The 17762-nt window shown below is 38.3% G+C and overlaps 1 long non-coding RNA gene across 3 annotated transcripts in view; it reads left to right on the forward strand.

Annotated features, from left to right (window-relative positions):
* The window catches only part of LOC145553022 (uncharacterized), a 47886-nt gene that overhangs the window by 16396 nt on the left and 13728 nt on the right, over positions 1-17762 (forward strand). For 2 of the 3 annotated variants that reach the window (XR_014089195.1, XR_014089196.1), the window contains exon 3: positions 2491-2592. The exons of the other annotated variant lie outside the window; for it this stretch is intronic. This is a non-coding gene — a long non-coding RNA (uncharacterized LOC145553022). The remainder of the gene's footprint in view (positions 1-2490; positions 2593-17762) is intronic. 3 annotated transcript variants of the gene reach the window in all.

Here is a 17762-nt window from a genome sequence, read left to right on the forward strand (position 1 = left end):
TTGAGTGGGGGAGAGGCGCTCTGTGAAGAGGAAACTTTTGAACTGCAGCTCTGAGGAGGAGCTTCTTCTAGATCCTCCCAGGATCTGTGCTGAATGATTGCCACCGAGGTTAAAGGATTCCTCCAACATGCATTAAAAGAATCAAAGCAATACTCCCTCATGTTTTTGATGAGGGAATAACATTATTACATGATGTAAATGAATCATTACTTGGGCATTTGGAAGTTTTCGCCTGCCTTGAGCGTCACTAGCTATAGCGACTAATAGGTGCTGTCCTATCCAGTCACAAATATATCGATGGTTCTCACCATGGTTGCATGACTCGTTGCGGTGGTCATTAAAACAATGACAAGTTTAGGCTGTCTGGCACACATGGGTGCTCTGGATTTGGCGCCTATGCTCATGCTAGTCTACATCAACAAAACCATCAAAGAAAAACCTCTAGATTTGAAGCATAATGTATGGACCAAACAAAATGTGATAAAACAGCCACAGAATGAAAACCTAAAAACATTAAAACTTAATAATCCAGCCTTAATGCTGCAAAGAATCCCGCTATCAATCTCCTTCCTGACTGTCATGCGATATTACAGAGAAAATGTTTGCCGAGAAATGGATGAAGATGGGTATGGGGCAATAATGTTTGTGAGACAGTATGGGGTTGTTTTGATTCAATTGTGTAAAATGGAAAGCATTAAATCAACGGGCTCTCACAACACTGCCAGAGACAATCAGTCACCACCCAAACACAGCAATCCCCAAGGGAGAAGTTTTCTTTATTCTGTTGTTTTGTTCATTCAACAATCTAAAGGTTAACAAAAGCTCCTGCAGTCATCCATAACATATTGTTGCAATCATTCAGAATAAGTAAAAAATGTTAAAATTATTAAAACATGGTTCAGAATACTTGGAGAATTTTTTTTTAAACCTGACGTGATTTTAATCTATTTTCAGATGCTGTAATAACTGATTAACCACATTTTTAACATTTGTTAGCAAAACTAACAAATGAATAGCAACCTGACCTCTGGAATCAATATATCACTTTAAAGCTGTGTATGTTCTATGTAAGTTTTATAAAAATGGCCAGACTGATTACTTCAAGAGCACTTCATCGTCTCATTCTTGAAGTAAAAACAAAAAGTAAGAAAAACAACAAAAGAGAATAAAAGCTGAGTTTGTTTCACATTTTTCAAAAGTATGTTGACTTTAGGTCAAATATTGTACTGATTGCATCCTGTTATGCTGTGGGCTTGTTTGCTGCTTCAAATCTAACCGTGAATGTTTATAAAAGTTCATTGTGTCCATTGTGGTTTAATGTCATTAGTTTGAGTGGCAAAACTTTAAAGGGGAAGTATGATGTAAAATCACCTTTTTGAGCTTCACATCATCTGATACTATTCCCACATCAAAATCACACCTGGAGCGTTGCATTGATTATTTCAAGCATGTTTGAGAAATCCCTTAATCTCCCGTGGCAACCATTCAGATGTGCAAAATGCCTCGGTGAATAGTAACCTTGCCCTCGAGGATGAAGCTACTCCTAGGCTCCTTCAGACTAGCCAGCATCAATTAGCAAACACCTGGTGGAACTGAGCATCAGCTGAGCTCATTATAGGAGGTACTTCTCAGTGAAACGCTGATAAAAAACGTTGTTGAAGGCTTAATAGTAGATAAATACTGTGATGACTTCCTGAAGGCGGAGCTTCAGAAAGAACAGGAGCTTCTTAAAGAGATGGCAGCCAAATTTCAAGACGTTAAAAGAAATTTGACTTTTTAATTTAAGTCATATTTGATACACATAGCATTACAACCAAAGTGAACATAGTTACTTGTTTGTGCTATAAAATGGCTCAACTAGATAAGACGTAGTACTGCTGTTTTAAAACTCAGCAGAACAAGGAGTTCCTCCGGCGGTTGCCAGGGGAACGGCCTCAGCAGCATCCTGTTCTGTTCAACTTTTACTGGCTGATTGGGAAAACAATAACGGGGTTTTGGAAAAGAGGAAACTCTTCTCTGAATGCACACCTTCACTCTGCTCTTATTAAAGATCACGCCTTCAATCGCACCGAAGAAACCCGAGTGTTATTGTCATTGAGTGTGTGTGAATGTGTGTGTGTGATTGGAAATTGTGCTTTCATATCACTCACAATACTTCCCTTTGTCTCTCCTCTGTTTTTATTTAGCTGTAGCCTTCTATCTCTGTCTGCAGGGATACCCCAGGGCTCCCCCCCCCCCCGTCTTCCCGCTGCCTCTGTTCTTTTGTCTGACTCTGCTGCCTCTCTTTCACCTCCATGTCTCTGCTCTCTCCATCTGCCTCCCGTCTGCAAGACCTTTCTTTCCCTTTCAACACGACTGTTATTGCTCGACAATATTGAACGGCAAATAAAGCCTTTTCTTTTCAAAAGAGGAATCTAATCTCATGAAGTGACACATTAACTGTCTTTTTTTGTTACACACAAACACACTCTGTCTTTCTATTTTCACCAGGACCTTCTGTTGGCTTCCACTCATGTCTATAGCCAAACCCTAATGGGGCACATGATAGCCGTCCTCGTATCACGATGCTTACAACTCCAGACTTCACAGCTGGTATGTTCTTTGTTTGTTTCTCCTCCTGGAATGATCTGGTTCATGCCAAGCATTCACAGGACATTTTCCCCGAGGTGTCAGTTTTTGTCACAATTGTTTAAGGCCTCCATGTTTTTTCACACCTCTCATTAAAAGCTGCAGTAGGTAACTTTTATAAAAACTAAGTAATAACAGAACACTAGTAAGTCATTAAAAATCATGGCAGCAACCTATGTAAACAGTTACATGAGATATATTCATATTTCAACCATGGCACTAGCGCTCATCATCTATCGTCTATCTATAACTTGGGGCGCTTTTGGGGAAATTGGAGTCGGCCATTTTACAGAAGAGCTATGGAGGACTGTCATTCTCCTACCACTTCCTGTTGTCTTCTTTGTCATTCCAGTAGTAACATCCGGCTGTTGATCATATTACATGTGATGTGGGAAAAGCGTTTCCCTTGCAGTTTTCAAAAATACATTACAGCACAACATAAAGAGGCCTTAGTCCTCGACACGGCCGTCACAGGTTCGATTCCTGGCCTGGCAACCTTTGCTGAATGTTTTCCAATTTCCTGTCAATTCGCTATCAAATAAAGCCAATAAAACCTTTTAAAAAAGAAATACATCTATTTCAATACTGTTGGGGAAAAAAAGCACCTCATCCTAGCACAAAAACTTTTTATTGAAAATCTTGAATTTGTTCAAAATTGCTATGCTTACGTTAAGCAAATTTATTTTCCTAATTTCAATTAGTGCAATTCTATGGTTAATGGAAACACCGCTGGTGATGTCTGCAGTTCAATGAATGCTGGGGGAATTTGTTCGTTTGAGCAAACAGATGCTCAGTGTAATAGTTGTGTGAAATTACTGAAGCTGCTGTTGGTGGTGCAAAAAATGCAATACTTGTTTTTTCTCAGCCAAACTACTGACTGCTTTCTTGTAATTGTCATCTGTAAAAGCACGTCTAGTGCCTTTGAAAGTCCGGATTAAAAACACCGGCTTGTTGTGAGGATCTGTGTAACATGGACCTTGTCCTTTCAGCAGTCACTCCGACTTCAACATTTAAACATTTAAAGAAAGCTGATAGTCGCAGGCTTCGCAGAGATTGATTTGACAGTCGGCTTATGACAGCATGATCCACTCTTGTTATTACTTCCCTGCAGTCCTCTTGCTCTGCACCTGCTCTGGCTGCTTGTTAATTCTTTTCCTTTGGATTTCAAACACAGACTCTGGTATGTTTTAACAAGCCCTCGTTCTGGAGTCAGTTACTGCAGCATAAATTTTAAGCCAGAGCCCTTCAACGGAAAGGTCTAAGCACTTGTGCCTTAAACAATTTATATGAGCGGCGCTGTCACCGTGGAGACGAACAGCGGTCCTACAGTAGGTGGCGGGATGTACAATAGGAAAAGTACAGGTTGGTGATAGAAATACAGCTACAGCTGTCCACGCTCCATTAGCGGCGCCCTTCAGCTCACTTTAATGGTAAGAGCTGCTATGAATCAACACCATGCACACACTGTGGGTGGGGAAACACACACACACACGCACACGCACACACACACACACACACACACGCACACGCACGCACACACACACACACACGCATATCTTGCATTGTGATTGGTGCATTGGACTCAAATGGATGAAGTAGTAGTTTTAGAAGACATTAAACTCCTATTTAAAAATCTGACTAATTGAAGGAAGCTAGTAATCTTTGGGGGTTCTCACCTTTTAGTCCAGTTCCGTTGGGGAACAAAATGACAAATTTTGTTCCATTTTCAGTGGATGTGGTTCTTTTTCTCACTGTACTGTATCAAACAAACCAAACCCTTTGAGTAACCTGTTCCCTTCCACACCTGTGGAGGTGCTGCACCAAGAACTACTGAAGGAAACGACACAAAAACCTCTCCAGAAGACACTTAGTGCAACTTCCTTCTTCACAAAATGTAAACAAAAATGCTCATTTCGCTTCAGAAATGAGCAGTTGTAGGATTCATCTTTTGTCTTTGGTAAATGACCACAAAGCATTTCTACTACTATAACTAGACACATGCATTTGTTTTGGTTGTATTTACCCAGAATTCCCTTGTGCAATAGCCCTTGTGCCTAGTGGGCCAGCCTTCCGTCCACTTGGCCTTCACTAACTGTATTTCCATTTCTAATGGAAACTGGAATTTTGAAAAATGATATTTTCGTATATAAAGTCACATTGTTTTGGCACTAGGATGGGGCGAGTTTTGGGGTTTTATTTTGTAAAACTGCAATGGAAACACTTTTTGTGCATCATGCAAGTGTTGCCACTAGTGCAAACTATGAAGAAGAACATGATGGTCGGAGGGTGACATTACGTAATGACTTATTGTTTGAACAAACTTATTCACGTGATTTTTATTGCATTATTTTATTTAATGTAAGCCCCACAATTGTGATATTGTGTTTTTCAGCATTAGCGAAATACTGAAGTTCTGGTAACATTTTGTAATGGAAACACAGCCACGTTCATTTGAACCAAACCAGAGTTTGCTTCAACCGAACCCAGATTCAGGTTTGTAGGCGGATTTGGATTAAAGCGGACTAAACATCACTGGTGTGAATACATCCTTAAAGTCAGTCAGTAACTCTAACATGCAGTAACTGATGCAGTAGGAATACTGAGAGACAAAGTGTGAAGTGAAAGCCCCCATATGTATTAATTAGAATGTTGCTATGAAATCAGCTTTGAGATTAAAATCCTATATGTGGAGGCTTATGTTGAATATCACAGTGACTGATCAGGAAACACAACAGCAACATTAGATCACAGACTGAGACAATGCTGGCAGTCAAAGCTACAGATCTGCAGAGGAAGCAGAGAGCCTGACCTGGCTTTGACAATAATGAAAAGTTATTCACTCTCTTTTTAAAGAATTGCATCATACCTTTTTTCACAGCTGAAGTATCAGCTCTCTCGAAAAAAAATCACATTGGTGCATCTTCTAGTTTTCAGCACTTAGATCAATAATGCCTTGCAGCATTATTGATGCCTTGAAATTATCCTAAATTTGCTGACAGAATTGTGTATTTTCACAGGATTTTATGTGATGGAACAAAACAAAGTGGTGCACACTTGTAAACCGGGGGAAAGTGAAGCACAGTTTTCCATTTATTTACATATAAAGATCAGAAAAGAGTGGTGTACATTCTTGATTCAGCCCTTCTGTGTTTTTATAGAGACACGTTTAACTTTTTACTTCCAACTGGGAGGTTTTTGGGGAAGATTTGTATATTTGGAGACTGAGATGTTTGCTCATTGTCTTTTTAAAATAACTCTGGACTTTGACTGGGTCACTCTAACACACTCTAAGCCGATCTACTGTAGTTCTGGTTGTTTTGGACCTTCAGTGTTCTGGGTATTGAATCTTTTCTCCACTCATTACAATTTTTGGAGACAAAAAAAATTACATTTTGGTCTGATTTGGTCATTTCTAATTATATATATATTCTTTTCTTTTTTTTCTTTTTTACCAAATGTCTTTAAATGTTACCGTGGCGATCTGCTCCTTTGTCATTCTTTGTTGGTGCATACAGACATCTGTAGGCACCTGGAGCTCCATGTGAACATAAAGAATCCTTGGTTCCCTGCATCCGCTGCAGATGTTTTATGAATGTGCAGATTCAGATAAACTCAAAGACAGCACAGATGAATAAACACTAATTAATAAACCGCATGAGTCAAATAGACCAAATAATGTCATTTGCTTGTGTCTGTGCGCCTGCAGCGAATGAACAAACGTTTCCACTCACACCACCTACAAGCTGCCTGGAAGGCCACGGTGTGTGTCTGGTTGGAGATAATTAAAGTGTGTTTACACGAGCCTGCAGCGAAGGTATGACAGACTCAAACTTCATTATCATCAGCTATGTTACCATCTAGGTGTGCTCTCTTTGCTCTGACAGAAACAGCTATTTTCAGGAATGTGCTGGAGGAGGGATCTATATATGAATAGCACTCTTTTAACAAACCGTTATAAAAGATAATTAAACTGTTGTAAAATATACAATCGCTAACAACAATTTGTGAGAAGCATTTATAATCTTGAGCACCATTTTCTTTACAAAGTGCCACTTCTCTCCAGGTCAAACCCGTGCATCTTATTGTCCTGCTGTCACAAATTTTATGTTTTTCTAACCTCTGAAGAAGCAGTGCAATTAGTTTTACTATTATGTTGTAAATCATGATTTAATTGAATAAACTAATTAATTAAACAATAACATTAAATATGAAGAGCTTCATACCTGGTTAAGTGCTGAAGATGATCCTTATTGTTGTTGCTACTTGGTGGTTCAGTATTTTGTCGGCGTCCATCTTGGTTCATAAGTGATGAAAATCATTTCCAGGTCAAGTCGAACGGCTCCTTCTGTCAGAGACGTTGCAGTCAACTTGTAAAAAGTCTGTCCGACTTGATGGGAATGTGTGGAAGCCGCCTATAGCAGGTCGTCCACCATGATGCCCGAGTCAACAACTCACCCTGAAACCTTTGTGTCGTCATGACTCCCAGTGACATCACTGGGAGTGATCCGGATGTTTCCTTTGCAGAAACACTTTTGTTTTTGTCAAATCCTGCATTGCAAGATTCCAATTCATCATTTTTATAGACTACAGTCATAATTATCAGGAGTTTACAGATGTTGGAGGGGGAAAAAGCCTCTCTTGCCGTTTCATTTAAAACTGAATTAAAGCCTAGATTGCTAGCAAACCCATCTTTCTTTTTTAACGATATAAGAGACCAGATGCGTTTTTATTGCTGAATCGCCATTAAACGGATCCCTAGAAACTTCTATGCCTTCGCCATTAGTAGCACATAAAATCTCAGCAGTCTTTTATGAACTTAAAAATAGTGACTACTTTACAGCACTGTAAAAAATAATTATGGCATTATGCTATATCAGCTGGAGTTAATTAGTCTGCAGCAAATCAGTCAGATATATAAATGCAAACATTTTAATGACTGGTTGTTTACTCTGGTGTGCATGCTAGACTGCATGCAATACTGTATGGTATTGTTTACTCTGTTTTAATTGTGAATTAACTGGTAATTTTAATTGTGTTGAATTGTGTAGAAGTCTAAGTTTTGGCATCTCTTCGTTTAGAGATGAAACTTTGGCTTCACAGGTTCTGGTTGCTGCCAACATTTCTTCTAGAAGTAACTGGGCCTCTGACTCAGCATCATTTGCAGTGTTTCCTTCAATGTCTTTTTCTGAGTATGACGTTAGAAAAGCTTGATGGAAACGGTAAAATTTAAAATAACTTCCTCACTTTCACTAAAAGTGTTCATACATTTGCTTGAGGTGGTTTTAGGCTTTTCCAAAGAGGAGTTAATTGCTGGGTTTCAGACTCGGATGATGCACAAAATTCAGATGGGGGCCAGGAAGTGGATTTCTACGGGTCAAAACAGAGAAAAGTGGATCAGAGCAAGTGCGCTTATGCCCTAACTAGGCTGAAACAGACGAGGCAAAAAAAAAAAAACACATATATTTAGGATACGATCCGTATTATCTCGGTAAAAAAGTAATCTTGAGGATTTACCCGGCGTCGAGGCGATCGACATAACTAAGTATCTGGTGCTGCAGAACTCATATTATACAACGAGCCAGAAGAAAGCTTTCAAAAGCCTGGAGTATACAATTATTTTGTATTTGCTTGTCTTCTAATAATAATAACAGTAATAATAATAATAATAATAATTTCCAGTCTGTTCCATAGTGGCTATTTTCTATTTTTTCTTGATTAAAACAATAGTAACCAGTAATGCAGAAACTGTACATCCTTGAAAACACTGTTTCATTTTTATGAAGCCTTTATCCTATTTGTGAAAACACAAAAGGGGCGTTGAAGCGTTTGCAGCAGAAATAGGTAAGCATAAAAACACCAGCAGTCAACATTAGACTCACTGCAGACTGAGCTCACAGCCCATAAGTGTTTTATTGATGCTGCCTTTACTGAAGCTTGATGAGCTCATTTTTAGAACAAAGCCACATCATTCAATAAAACTGACTGTTCTGTCATAAACCGGCTGTTTGGAGTTCAACATTTCAGTTTTTCATTTTCCCAGATTCTGTCAGTTTTCATATTATTTCCTTGAAAAGGTATTTCACAAAGCACAAATTGCATACCTGCAACACCTTTCAACAAATCACAATATAATTAGACCAAATTTCACTCTTCAAAAAGCTTATGGATGAAATAAAATAATTTTTATTTTTTATTTAGTTTGTGGTGGGAATGTTGCAAATATTTCAACAACCGGTCCCTATTTATTTTGTTCCTGTATGTTTGTTTTTGTTTTAAATAAAGTTATCTGTGGGAACAAAAACAGATTTTGAGGAGAGGAAATGGAATAACAGCATGAATATAAATGGCTAACTACTTGAATAATCCCTAACAGTCGACAACCGAAACTTCAACATGGACGTCGAACTTTATTCAACTGAAGGTTCACAAAACAGCCAAGTAATTTAGCGCTTAAGTGCGCTAAGCATTTTCAAAATTAGCAAAAGCACCAAGCTAAAAATGAGCCATTGGCGGATTAACGTGGTGATATTACTTCGACTTCCACCTGTTTACTTCTAAAACTAAAACTGCATGTTGATGTTTTTATAACTCAAATTCCCTCCTGACCATTTACCAGATAAACTCTTCTCCTGCTAGATGGAAGCTTTAATTATTCAGAGCTCGATGTTCCTGCTGCAAACATTTCTTTAGCATAAATAATTACAACTTATCTCTCAGTCACAGAGTGAATATTTGAGCTCCAAAGGTTAATCCCAATACTCTCAACTTCACCTCTTTCTAAGCAGTATGAGAGATTACACAGGTTGCTCAACAGGATCACTCTGATGTTTCAAAGTATATGAATACCGGGAGGATCGTTTGGTTACAGCGTCTTTAACAGTATTGTAGTTTACGTCTCAGTTGTGTTTTAGTGTCTCTCTGGGAATTCTCATTACAATAAAAATCTGTAAAGCTGACGTTGTACAGCCAACAGGAAAACTTTAATGAATTTAGATCTACCAGGAGCAGCAATGATGGCAAAGTTGGGAGGAGAGAAAGGATGAAGTGGATGCTAACAAAATGACCCAATTTACATGTTAATGAGCTGCAACGAGATACCAGTCAGCCACACAAACCTCAGTAACTGTGATGTATCTCTGGTTAGGAGGTTTTAGGGATGATTCTTGCTCTTTTATTTCCTTCCAACGGGTTTTGTGATGCTAGTTTTATTACCTGAGCATAGCTTGAAGTACTTTCATGTTATTTTATGAAGAAATCATCCAAAGCAAAAACTAAAAAGACCATTTGACTGGGCATCTAATGTCAGTGTACGTAGCAGCCTGCTGATGGCTGGATGGGGACGTGGACACATGCCACGTTCTGTGGCCTTCAGTTACTGAATCTCAATCTGTACGGTCATAAACGGAGAGACGGAAAAGAGGGAGCCACACTTTAAAACCTCTGTACATGAGGGTAATGTAACCCTCCAAGTTAATCTGCATTCCCATTACAATGTACGAGAAACACTTTGGACATTGTGCTAATGTTAAAAAAGCAGTTTCACAATTGAGGTGTTTCCATTAAATAAGAAGTACAAAAAAAAATCACACATAAATGAGTTTGTTCACATTTTAAGTCATTAAAAACCACGACGGTGGTAAAGACTTATGTGTGAGATCTTCATAATTCAGCCATGATGCCAGCGCTCATCACCTATCAGCCAATCAGAGGAGATGTTGGCGTCTTATTCAGGTGTTGGGGCAACTACGTTTGGGGAAATTGTAGTAAGCGATTTTACAGAATAGCGACGGATTCAACACACTAGAATGACAAACTCAACTTTGATGAGCTGCTGTGGTGAAGGAGGCTGCGTGTTGTCCGAGGAGGCGGAGTCTAAAAATAAGGGCCTTGCTGCTGAATACAAATCGGCACGATGCAAAAAAAGTGTTTCCACTGCCGTTTTGCGTAACACACTTATCTTGATATGGCTGAAAAAAATACCTTATTAAAGTGCAAAGGTTTGATCAAAAACTGAGATTCTTTTGAAATCATAGTGTTTCCATTAAGCAGATTTATTTTTGTAATTCCAATTTCCGCAATTTTGTGGTAAATGGAAGCGGAGCTGGTGACCTAAATATGAAATCTTAAGCATTTCAGCTGCCAAATAAAATGCTATTGTATGAGTTTGTTGTAAATGAACAAAGTGGCTTTCCTAAATAATCATTTTTTTAAATATGCAATGCTTGAATTCAACTGCTCTCAGTCGGATACATTGTCTACAGATTTAAAGTTTTGCCCTTTACTCTTTGGAAACTAGTTCAAGCTCAGTTAGATGGGATGGAGAACATCTATGAACATCACATCTCAAGTTTTCAAATGGTGTTGAGCCTCGGTTCAGTTTGTGTCAATGGAAAGGCACGATTCACAATGAGAGATGAAACTTTTTTCCTCCTGTTTTTTTTTAGCAATAAATCTTCAACAATAGCCTATTTTAACAGACAGTTCAAAGCAGGATTATTTGCCTTTTCCCCCTTTCCTTATGTTTTGTGAATGTACCAATGCAGTGTGGCATATAAACAGACCGGTGTTATATTACGCTTCTCTGTTCGTAGTGACCACTCAGTGCGCCTGTGAGAGAGATTGCTTTGTCCACTTGTGATTTATAAACGGCCAGAGGGGAGATAGAGACGCCTCGTATTTGCGGGTTTATGATGGAATGTTCAATGAAAAAGCCCAGCGATTCCATCACAGCGACACTTTGTGAATTATACGCCGTAGAGTCACGATAAACTTCATGAAAAGTCGTGAAAGTGCAAATTTTTAAAAGGAAATTTTGTAGAAGTGGACTTCTGTGTTCCATCACTTTTGATGCAAGAAAGATTTAAAATGTTGAAGGAAAAAGAATATTGAACTTTTTCACAATATTCAAATGTGAGCAGTACCTGTTTGGAAGAATTTTCACTAAAGAATCTCAACAGAGCTGGTGCCTCTGAATTAGGAGAAAATCAATCGGCATGAATTATTAACAGGTTTGCAAGCAAACAAACAAACAAACAAACATAAAAGGAAAAAATCTTAATTTCCCAAAAGGTGCGCAGACTGTCCAACCACCTCCATTTCTTCTGTGTGTGTTAATTGTGAACAGGTTTTCAGTCACACACAGCTCACCTCCACAGGATGTGAACGGAACAATCTGAAGACCAATGCAAATGGGCGTTCTGGTGAAAAACATTTCTGCAGATGGTGAGTTGGTGTATGGATGGATTCTGTCACAGCAGCGCCGCTACGCTCGCTAATTATCCTCCGTGGCTGATAATAGATCAGTCATCCGTCCATCATTTGTCACATGCATTTACGAGTCGAGCTCTAGACGGGGAACGAGCGGCATGCAGATAGATGCTTTCACAGGGATAATGGGTGTAGTCTTAATCTCCAAAGGCAAAACATAAAGCCTGTTTTTCAGAGCATATTCATGTGTTTTTGTTGTGTTTTTGGAAGCTCAAAGCTTTATTTTAAAACATGAAAACCTTTAAGAAGTTACCTAGTATTTTAAACATTAGGAAGTGTAAGACCTGCAAATTAGAAATTTGTTGGAAGATTTGCCTAAAAACCTAAGAAAACATTTAGATTTACTTCATAAAACACAATTTTTTCCCTCATTATCTGATATGATGACTGAGCGCTCCGTCATACTGTCAGAATAATCTATAACCAAAGGAAAAAACTGTGTTATTTTTGTGTCCTTAACACATCTGTTAATTCCTTTGTATTTAGTTTCTGAGTTATTTTAGTATTTTGTTCTTTGTACATTTTGGATTTCATGCTCTTAACCCTTGTGTGTGATACAAGGGTGTGTGGGGTCCAACTGACCCCACACAATTGGACTCCTCTATGTTTGCCTCAGTCCTCGCATGCACAAGGGTTAAATTATTGTTTACTTCTCTCTGTGGATTGAGTCTCTGTTCAGCTCCCTCAGTCTGCCTGCCCGGCCTTCCCTTTCAGCTGTGCCCTGTTTCCAATCAGCCACTAGTAATCAAACTCCACAGTATTTAACCCTTGTGCGTTCGAGGACTGAGGCAACTGATACAAGTGAAATGGGTGTGGGGTCGGTTGGAACCCATTTGTAAACACTCCTGTTCTGCCATTCTCTTCTGGTTTCTTCCATTGCACTAGAGCTGAATAACGTGGCTCAATGCTAATTATGAGATTTTTAAAAACTCCCGACACCCTTCCCCTTTCACTTGCATGCCGAGAAAGTGAGCAGCTGCTCCCAATTAAATCAGTTTTGTACTTTTATAAACCACATGCAGTTTGTCCACAGACTTTCTGACCTCTTCGTATTTGGTATCTCATGTTGCTATGATGACGTATCAAAGCTACGAATGACTCCTGTTTACAAAAGTTGCTCCTAAACATAAACTTTGAAATAGAATTACTGTCTTTGGTACAATACACAAGTTTTCTACATTTCAAGTGTTGAATGTTTGGTATTTTGTATCACACATTTAGCTTTGGTTATGATTAAGATTATGTTTGTCTCAGCTCTAAGTGTTTAATATCTATGTGTTTTTATGGGAATGTAGGCCGCTGAATTCATTGAAGATTAATTTGAGAAACACTTTTGATCATGTTTCACATTCATTGTTGTGTATGTTGGGACGCTGGTCTTTGTCTTGACTTGGTTTCAGATTTAGGGGTTTTGACTCCAATTGCTAGCTTAACGCTGACAGAGTGAACTGCAGTTCATTTAATTTACTCACCAATTAAAAACAGTTTTTCTTGAGTTCAAAGTTAATTTAATTCTCATTGACACTCAGGAGTAGTAACTATGGATGATGCAACATCATTTTTATGAACTAAATTTAAAACAAAGTGAAAGTCAAAATAAGGAGAAAAATTACACTTTATGATTGCAATATCCATTGCAAGTTTGAATGTGGAAATCCAGGCCACCGAAGCTCATTTCCAACCTCCATCGGATGTTTGGGAAGATTTTTTTTTTCCTCCCAACGTCTTCTTTTGTGCCAGGAGAAAATGTGATGCCTGTTCATCTTTTCCCCCCTTTGGCCAACTAACTCGTTTGACAGTCATGATGATCTCGCTCTTTCTGGCGTCTCTGTAGTCTGGTTAGAGCAGCACCCGGCGCTGCTTCGCTGAATGCTGATAACCCTGCTTAATGCACACGAGAACTTTTTTGAAATTCAGATGGGTTTTCTTATTCAGGCGGCGCGTCAGGATTCATGCAGTTATTTTTATTCCCACTGTCATGTGGAAGCTTGAGCCCGGCTTTGGCCCTAATTTTCTATGAGAAATGTTAAACATTGCTCAAAAGCCAAGGGATCAGGGCAAAGCGAGGGGCTACATTTTAAATCCGGTTTATGAATTATGAATGTGTTGATGAAGTTTTCATGTGTGAATGTATGCAACATTCACACCTATATTAATTGCATGTATTAGCTAACATTTGGTTATGTTATGTTCAGTAGGATGCTGAAACAATAAAAAATAAAAAAACAAGATCTCAGCAATAATTTTCTATAACTGAAATTATAAGGAAAACAGACAAAAGTTTTCTTTTTAAGACTAAACTAAAACTTTTTATTGCTGAGTTCTTTGAGGTGCTTTGCTGTAATTCTGGGTTACACATTAAGAAAAACAACAACCCTCATGTACAAACATTACTCACCTGTGATTCATCACTTCCCTCCCTTGGTTGCTGTGATTAACATAAAAGTGGAAAGGAAATAGAAAATAAGAGTCGGGGATGTTTGATGTCAGAGAAAAAGCGCAGGCTTAAGGCAAAGACTTATAAACATACCAAGGTAATAAAAAGGTAATGATAAAGGCGAGCTCAACTATCATTTCTTGTGCACAACAATGACATCTTGTGTAATATTTTTGTGTGTTGTGGTTATGAAGTGTCTGGTTGGCGGTCGGCACTGCTGCTTCATCTCATAAATCAGTAGAAAGCAGAGAGTAATTAAAGGGGAAGGAAAAGAATACACAATCTTTAGAAAAATCTGAACACTTCTGGCTTGCTTTTGTTTTCTGTCCCTTTTACAGTGACGCCCTTAAGTAAAATTAAGTTGACAATTGGCAAAAGGAGTCTGTGTGTGTATATGCGCTGCTCACCTAGGTGAAAAGAAGTATACTTTCTTATACTAAATTTTAACATACTTTAGTATACTTTTATCGAAGTACTTAAACTGTACTATTTTGGAACAACTAATTTGAGTGTAATAATTCTGTCATAGAATTATATTAAAAATATATATTTAATATACTTCAAATATATTTTAAATATACTATTAATATATTAGTAATGTATTTAAATGACATTTAATTTTTATTTTGATTTCCTGCTATTGATAATAAACTACAATTTTAGTTACTCCAATTCAAATATTTTGTTTTATTACCGACATTTTAAAATTGTCCAATTTTACTCACAACTTTATGAACTTTACATAAATTATCAGTTTACACATCAAAAGTGAACACATAAACATGAAAATTTAAGTGTGACAATAAAACATGAAAGTGAGGATCAACGACAGAACATTCACGTTCACTGCACCTTACAGGAACCTACAAAAAAGAACAATAGAGCAATTAAACAGCGAAAGCATTTGTATTTAAAGAGTTCAACCTGGAGAGACTCAGACGGACAAAAGGGAACAATTAAAAGATTTAATGACAGGAATGAACAACAGTTCTTTGGGGCTCGGACCCCGGCAGCTAATTTGAGCTGAGATTTGATGTGAACTCGATGAACGTCCCGATAACTGATTAGGGATGCTCTCCCCCGGGGCCCGACACTGATGGTGGTGGTCGGGAAAGGGTGCCATCCTAGAGCTGAAGGATGTGGGTGGAGAAGGGGAGGTGGTGGGTTGAACGCAGCTGGGAAGCAGCCGATGGCTTGGGTGTGGATCCTTTTATGCAGAGCCTGATTGCTGATTGAACGCGCCGGGTGAAGTCCAGCGCTGAGGTCGGAGATGAGCATGACGTCGATGGGCGAACGAAGGGGGTGGAGTCTTCCAGCTTGAACTTTCGCTAAAGCTCCCATAACAGAAAATGGCAAATAAATATATGTGACATCATCAGAACTGATGATGATTGGGACCGGATGCCTGGGGTGGAAAAACGTTTCTGGGTGTCTTCTTTGCCTGTTTATGTTAGAAGTAGAAAAAAAATAGTCAGCAATGTCATAGAATCAGTTGATGTTGGCATTAACTATGAAGCTGTTTTAAGTGTGGACTTAAGGAGACAAACTACCTAAAAATCTTTCCATCCATGATCTGAACACACTGATCCTTGCAGGGTGGTGAGTGGGGTTGGTGGTGCCCATCTCTAGCAGCCATCAGATGAGAGGCAGGGTTCATCCTGGACAGGTCACCAGTCCATCACAGGGCCCTGAAAGCCAACAACAAATAAAATGTATGAAAGAGAAATGTTAGATTAACAAGAAGAGAAATATTCTGTCCAGTTATCTTTAAATCAAATCATGTTTATTAAGCACTTGGTGTTGGTAACACAGCAGTTTTTGTGTCATTTATTCAATAAATGACACTTAACTGGCACTGAAAGCTTTGGTATGTTAACTTATTAAGCTAACTCTCACCACGGATTAGCTGCTTGAAATGAAATGAAAACTGTAATTAGCTTCCTAGCCCAACCACAACCGAGTCATCACAATAATGAACTAATGTCTTTGAAAATACAGTTACAGTTTGTCTTTCTTTAAAAAATGAGTCATGACATAGCATCAACCTCTTCATGTGAAATCTTTCACAAAGCGCTAACTGGTTGCTACATCAGGTTATGGCACCAATATGTTTCAGACAGTCAGCTGTTATTTCTCATCAAGCTAGTTGGCAACAAGCAGTTTGTAAAACATTTAGCTCATCATATAAAATTGTCAACATGTTGGCCAACAAGCCGTTGGTAAATAATGTGCCCTGAATTAGCATCTGCCTCTTAACGTCCCGTTGATGCTAAGCTAAAGGGCTATTTTACAGTTTTCAGTAACTATAAAGGGCATTTGTTCACATTAAAATCAGAATTGTGAACACTTTGACTTGTCCTGAAGTTGCAGTGAAGGTTGTTAAAAGTCCAATCATCCACTAAAACATTATCTAAGCCCCTCAGTGAGGCTCATTACACAATTTGTACCACACCTACTCAGAACTCGGTTTATTTTTGGAGCTTTATTAGATAGATGGGGGGTTTAACTTTGTCCTTCATACCCTTGACTCAATTTCTATAGCTACATATATGTAAAAGAGTTTTGTTCCCTTTGTCCTTTAGAAGTTGTTTCAGAATTTGTGGCAAGAATCGTTTTTTACATCAACGAGAAAAAAAGGCAGAACAAGCCAGAGAATGAGTGTGCAGAAAGAGACGAGTGTGACCAACATATTCACATCCCTCATGTGAATTTGGGATGTGAATCAGTAATCATAGAGCTGATTATATACTAGGTAACTATGTATTTGACTGAATAGTAATGTTTGAGTAATGAACAATTTGGGAACCACAGAATTAAACCATCCTGCCTATGAAAACTGTTTCCAGTGTGACCAATTCATGATTTTTGATGTAACAAAGAATCACCTAATGATGTGTTTAGCTCATGAGACAAAATGCCACACAATGGAAGGTTAACGAGAACAAGACTGGATTTGAAATCAAAACATTTTAGGGGAAAATTGAGAATCAGTTTTCTTGTCCCCCTTTGTTTTCAGGTATAAAACGTTTCTTAAATCATTGACAAATCTGTAAAGAGTATAGAATTTTTCAGTCTGGGTTTGACTTGCCTATTTCTGGATTTTATTTTTTTTTAAATGTAACGTCAAATGTGGGCCTAAGGCTGAAACAGCATTGAAAATGTTTTAGAAATAGAATAAATGCCACATTTATCTAATAAAATGTACCTTTAGAAATGTTATCCTTCCACATAACTTTAAATTAATATGGTTGGACATAATACCCTGAGCAGCCAGGGTTTTTTGACATCATTTGGTTTCCCCTCCCCATTTGTGGTCCTAATGACAACCGAGTCAGCAGATTTCTCCAGAATTGTGTCAGCCATGTAACATATCTATATATATATATATATAAATATAGAAACATGTATTGCTGTAATGGACTGGTGACCT

Source organism: Poecilia reticulata, chromosome 10 (assembly GCF_904066995.2).
Source record: "Poecilia reticulata chromosome 10, P_reticulata-male-v2, whole genome shotgun sequence".
NCBI lineage: Eukaryota > Metazoa > Chordata > Actinopteri > Cyprinodontiformes > Poeciliidae > Poecilia > Poecilia reticulata.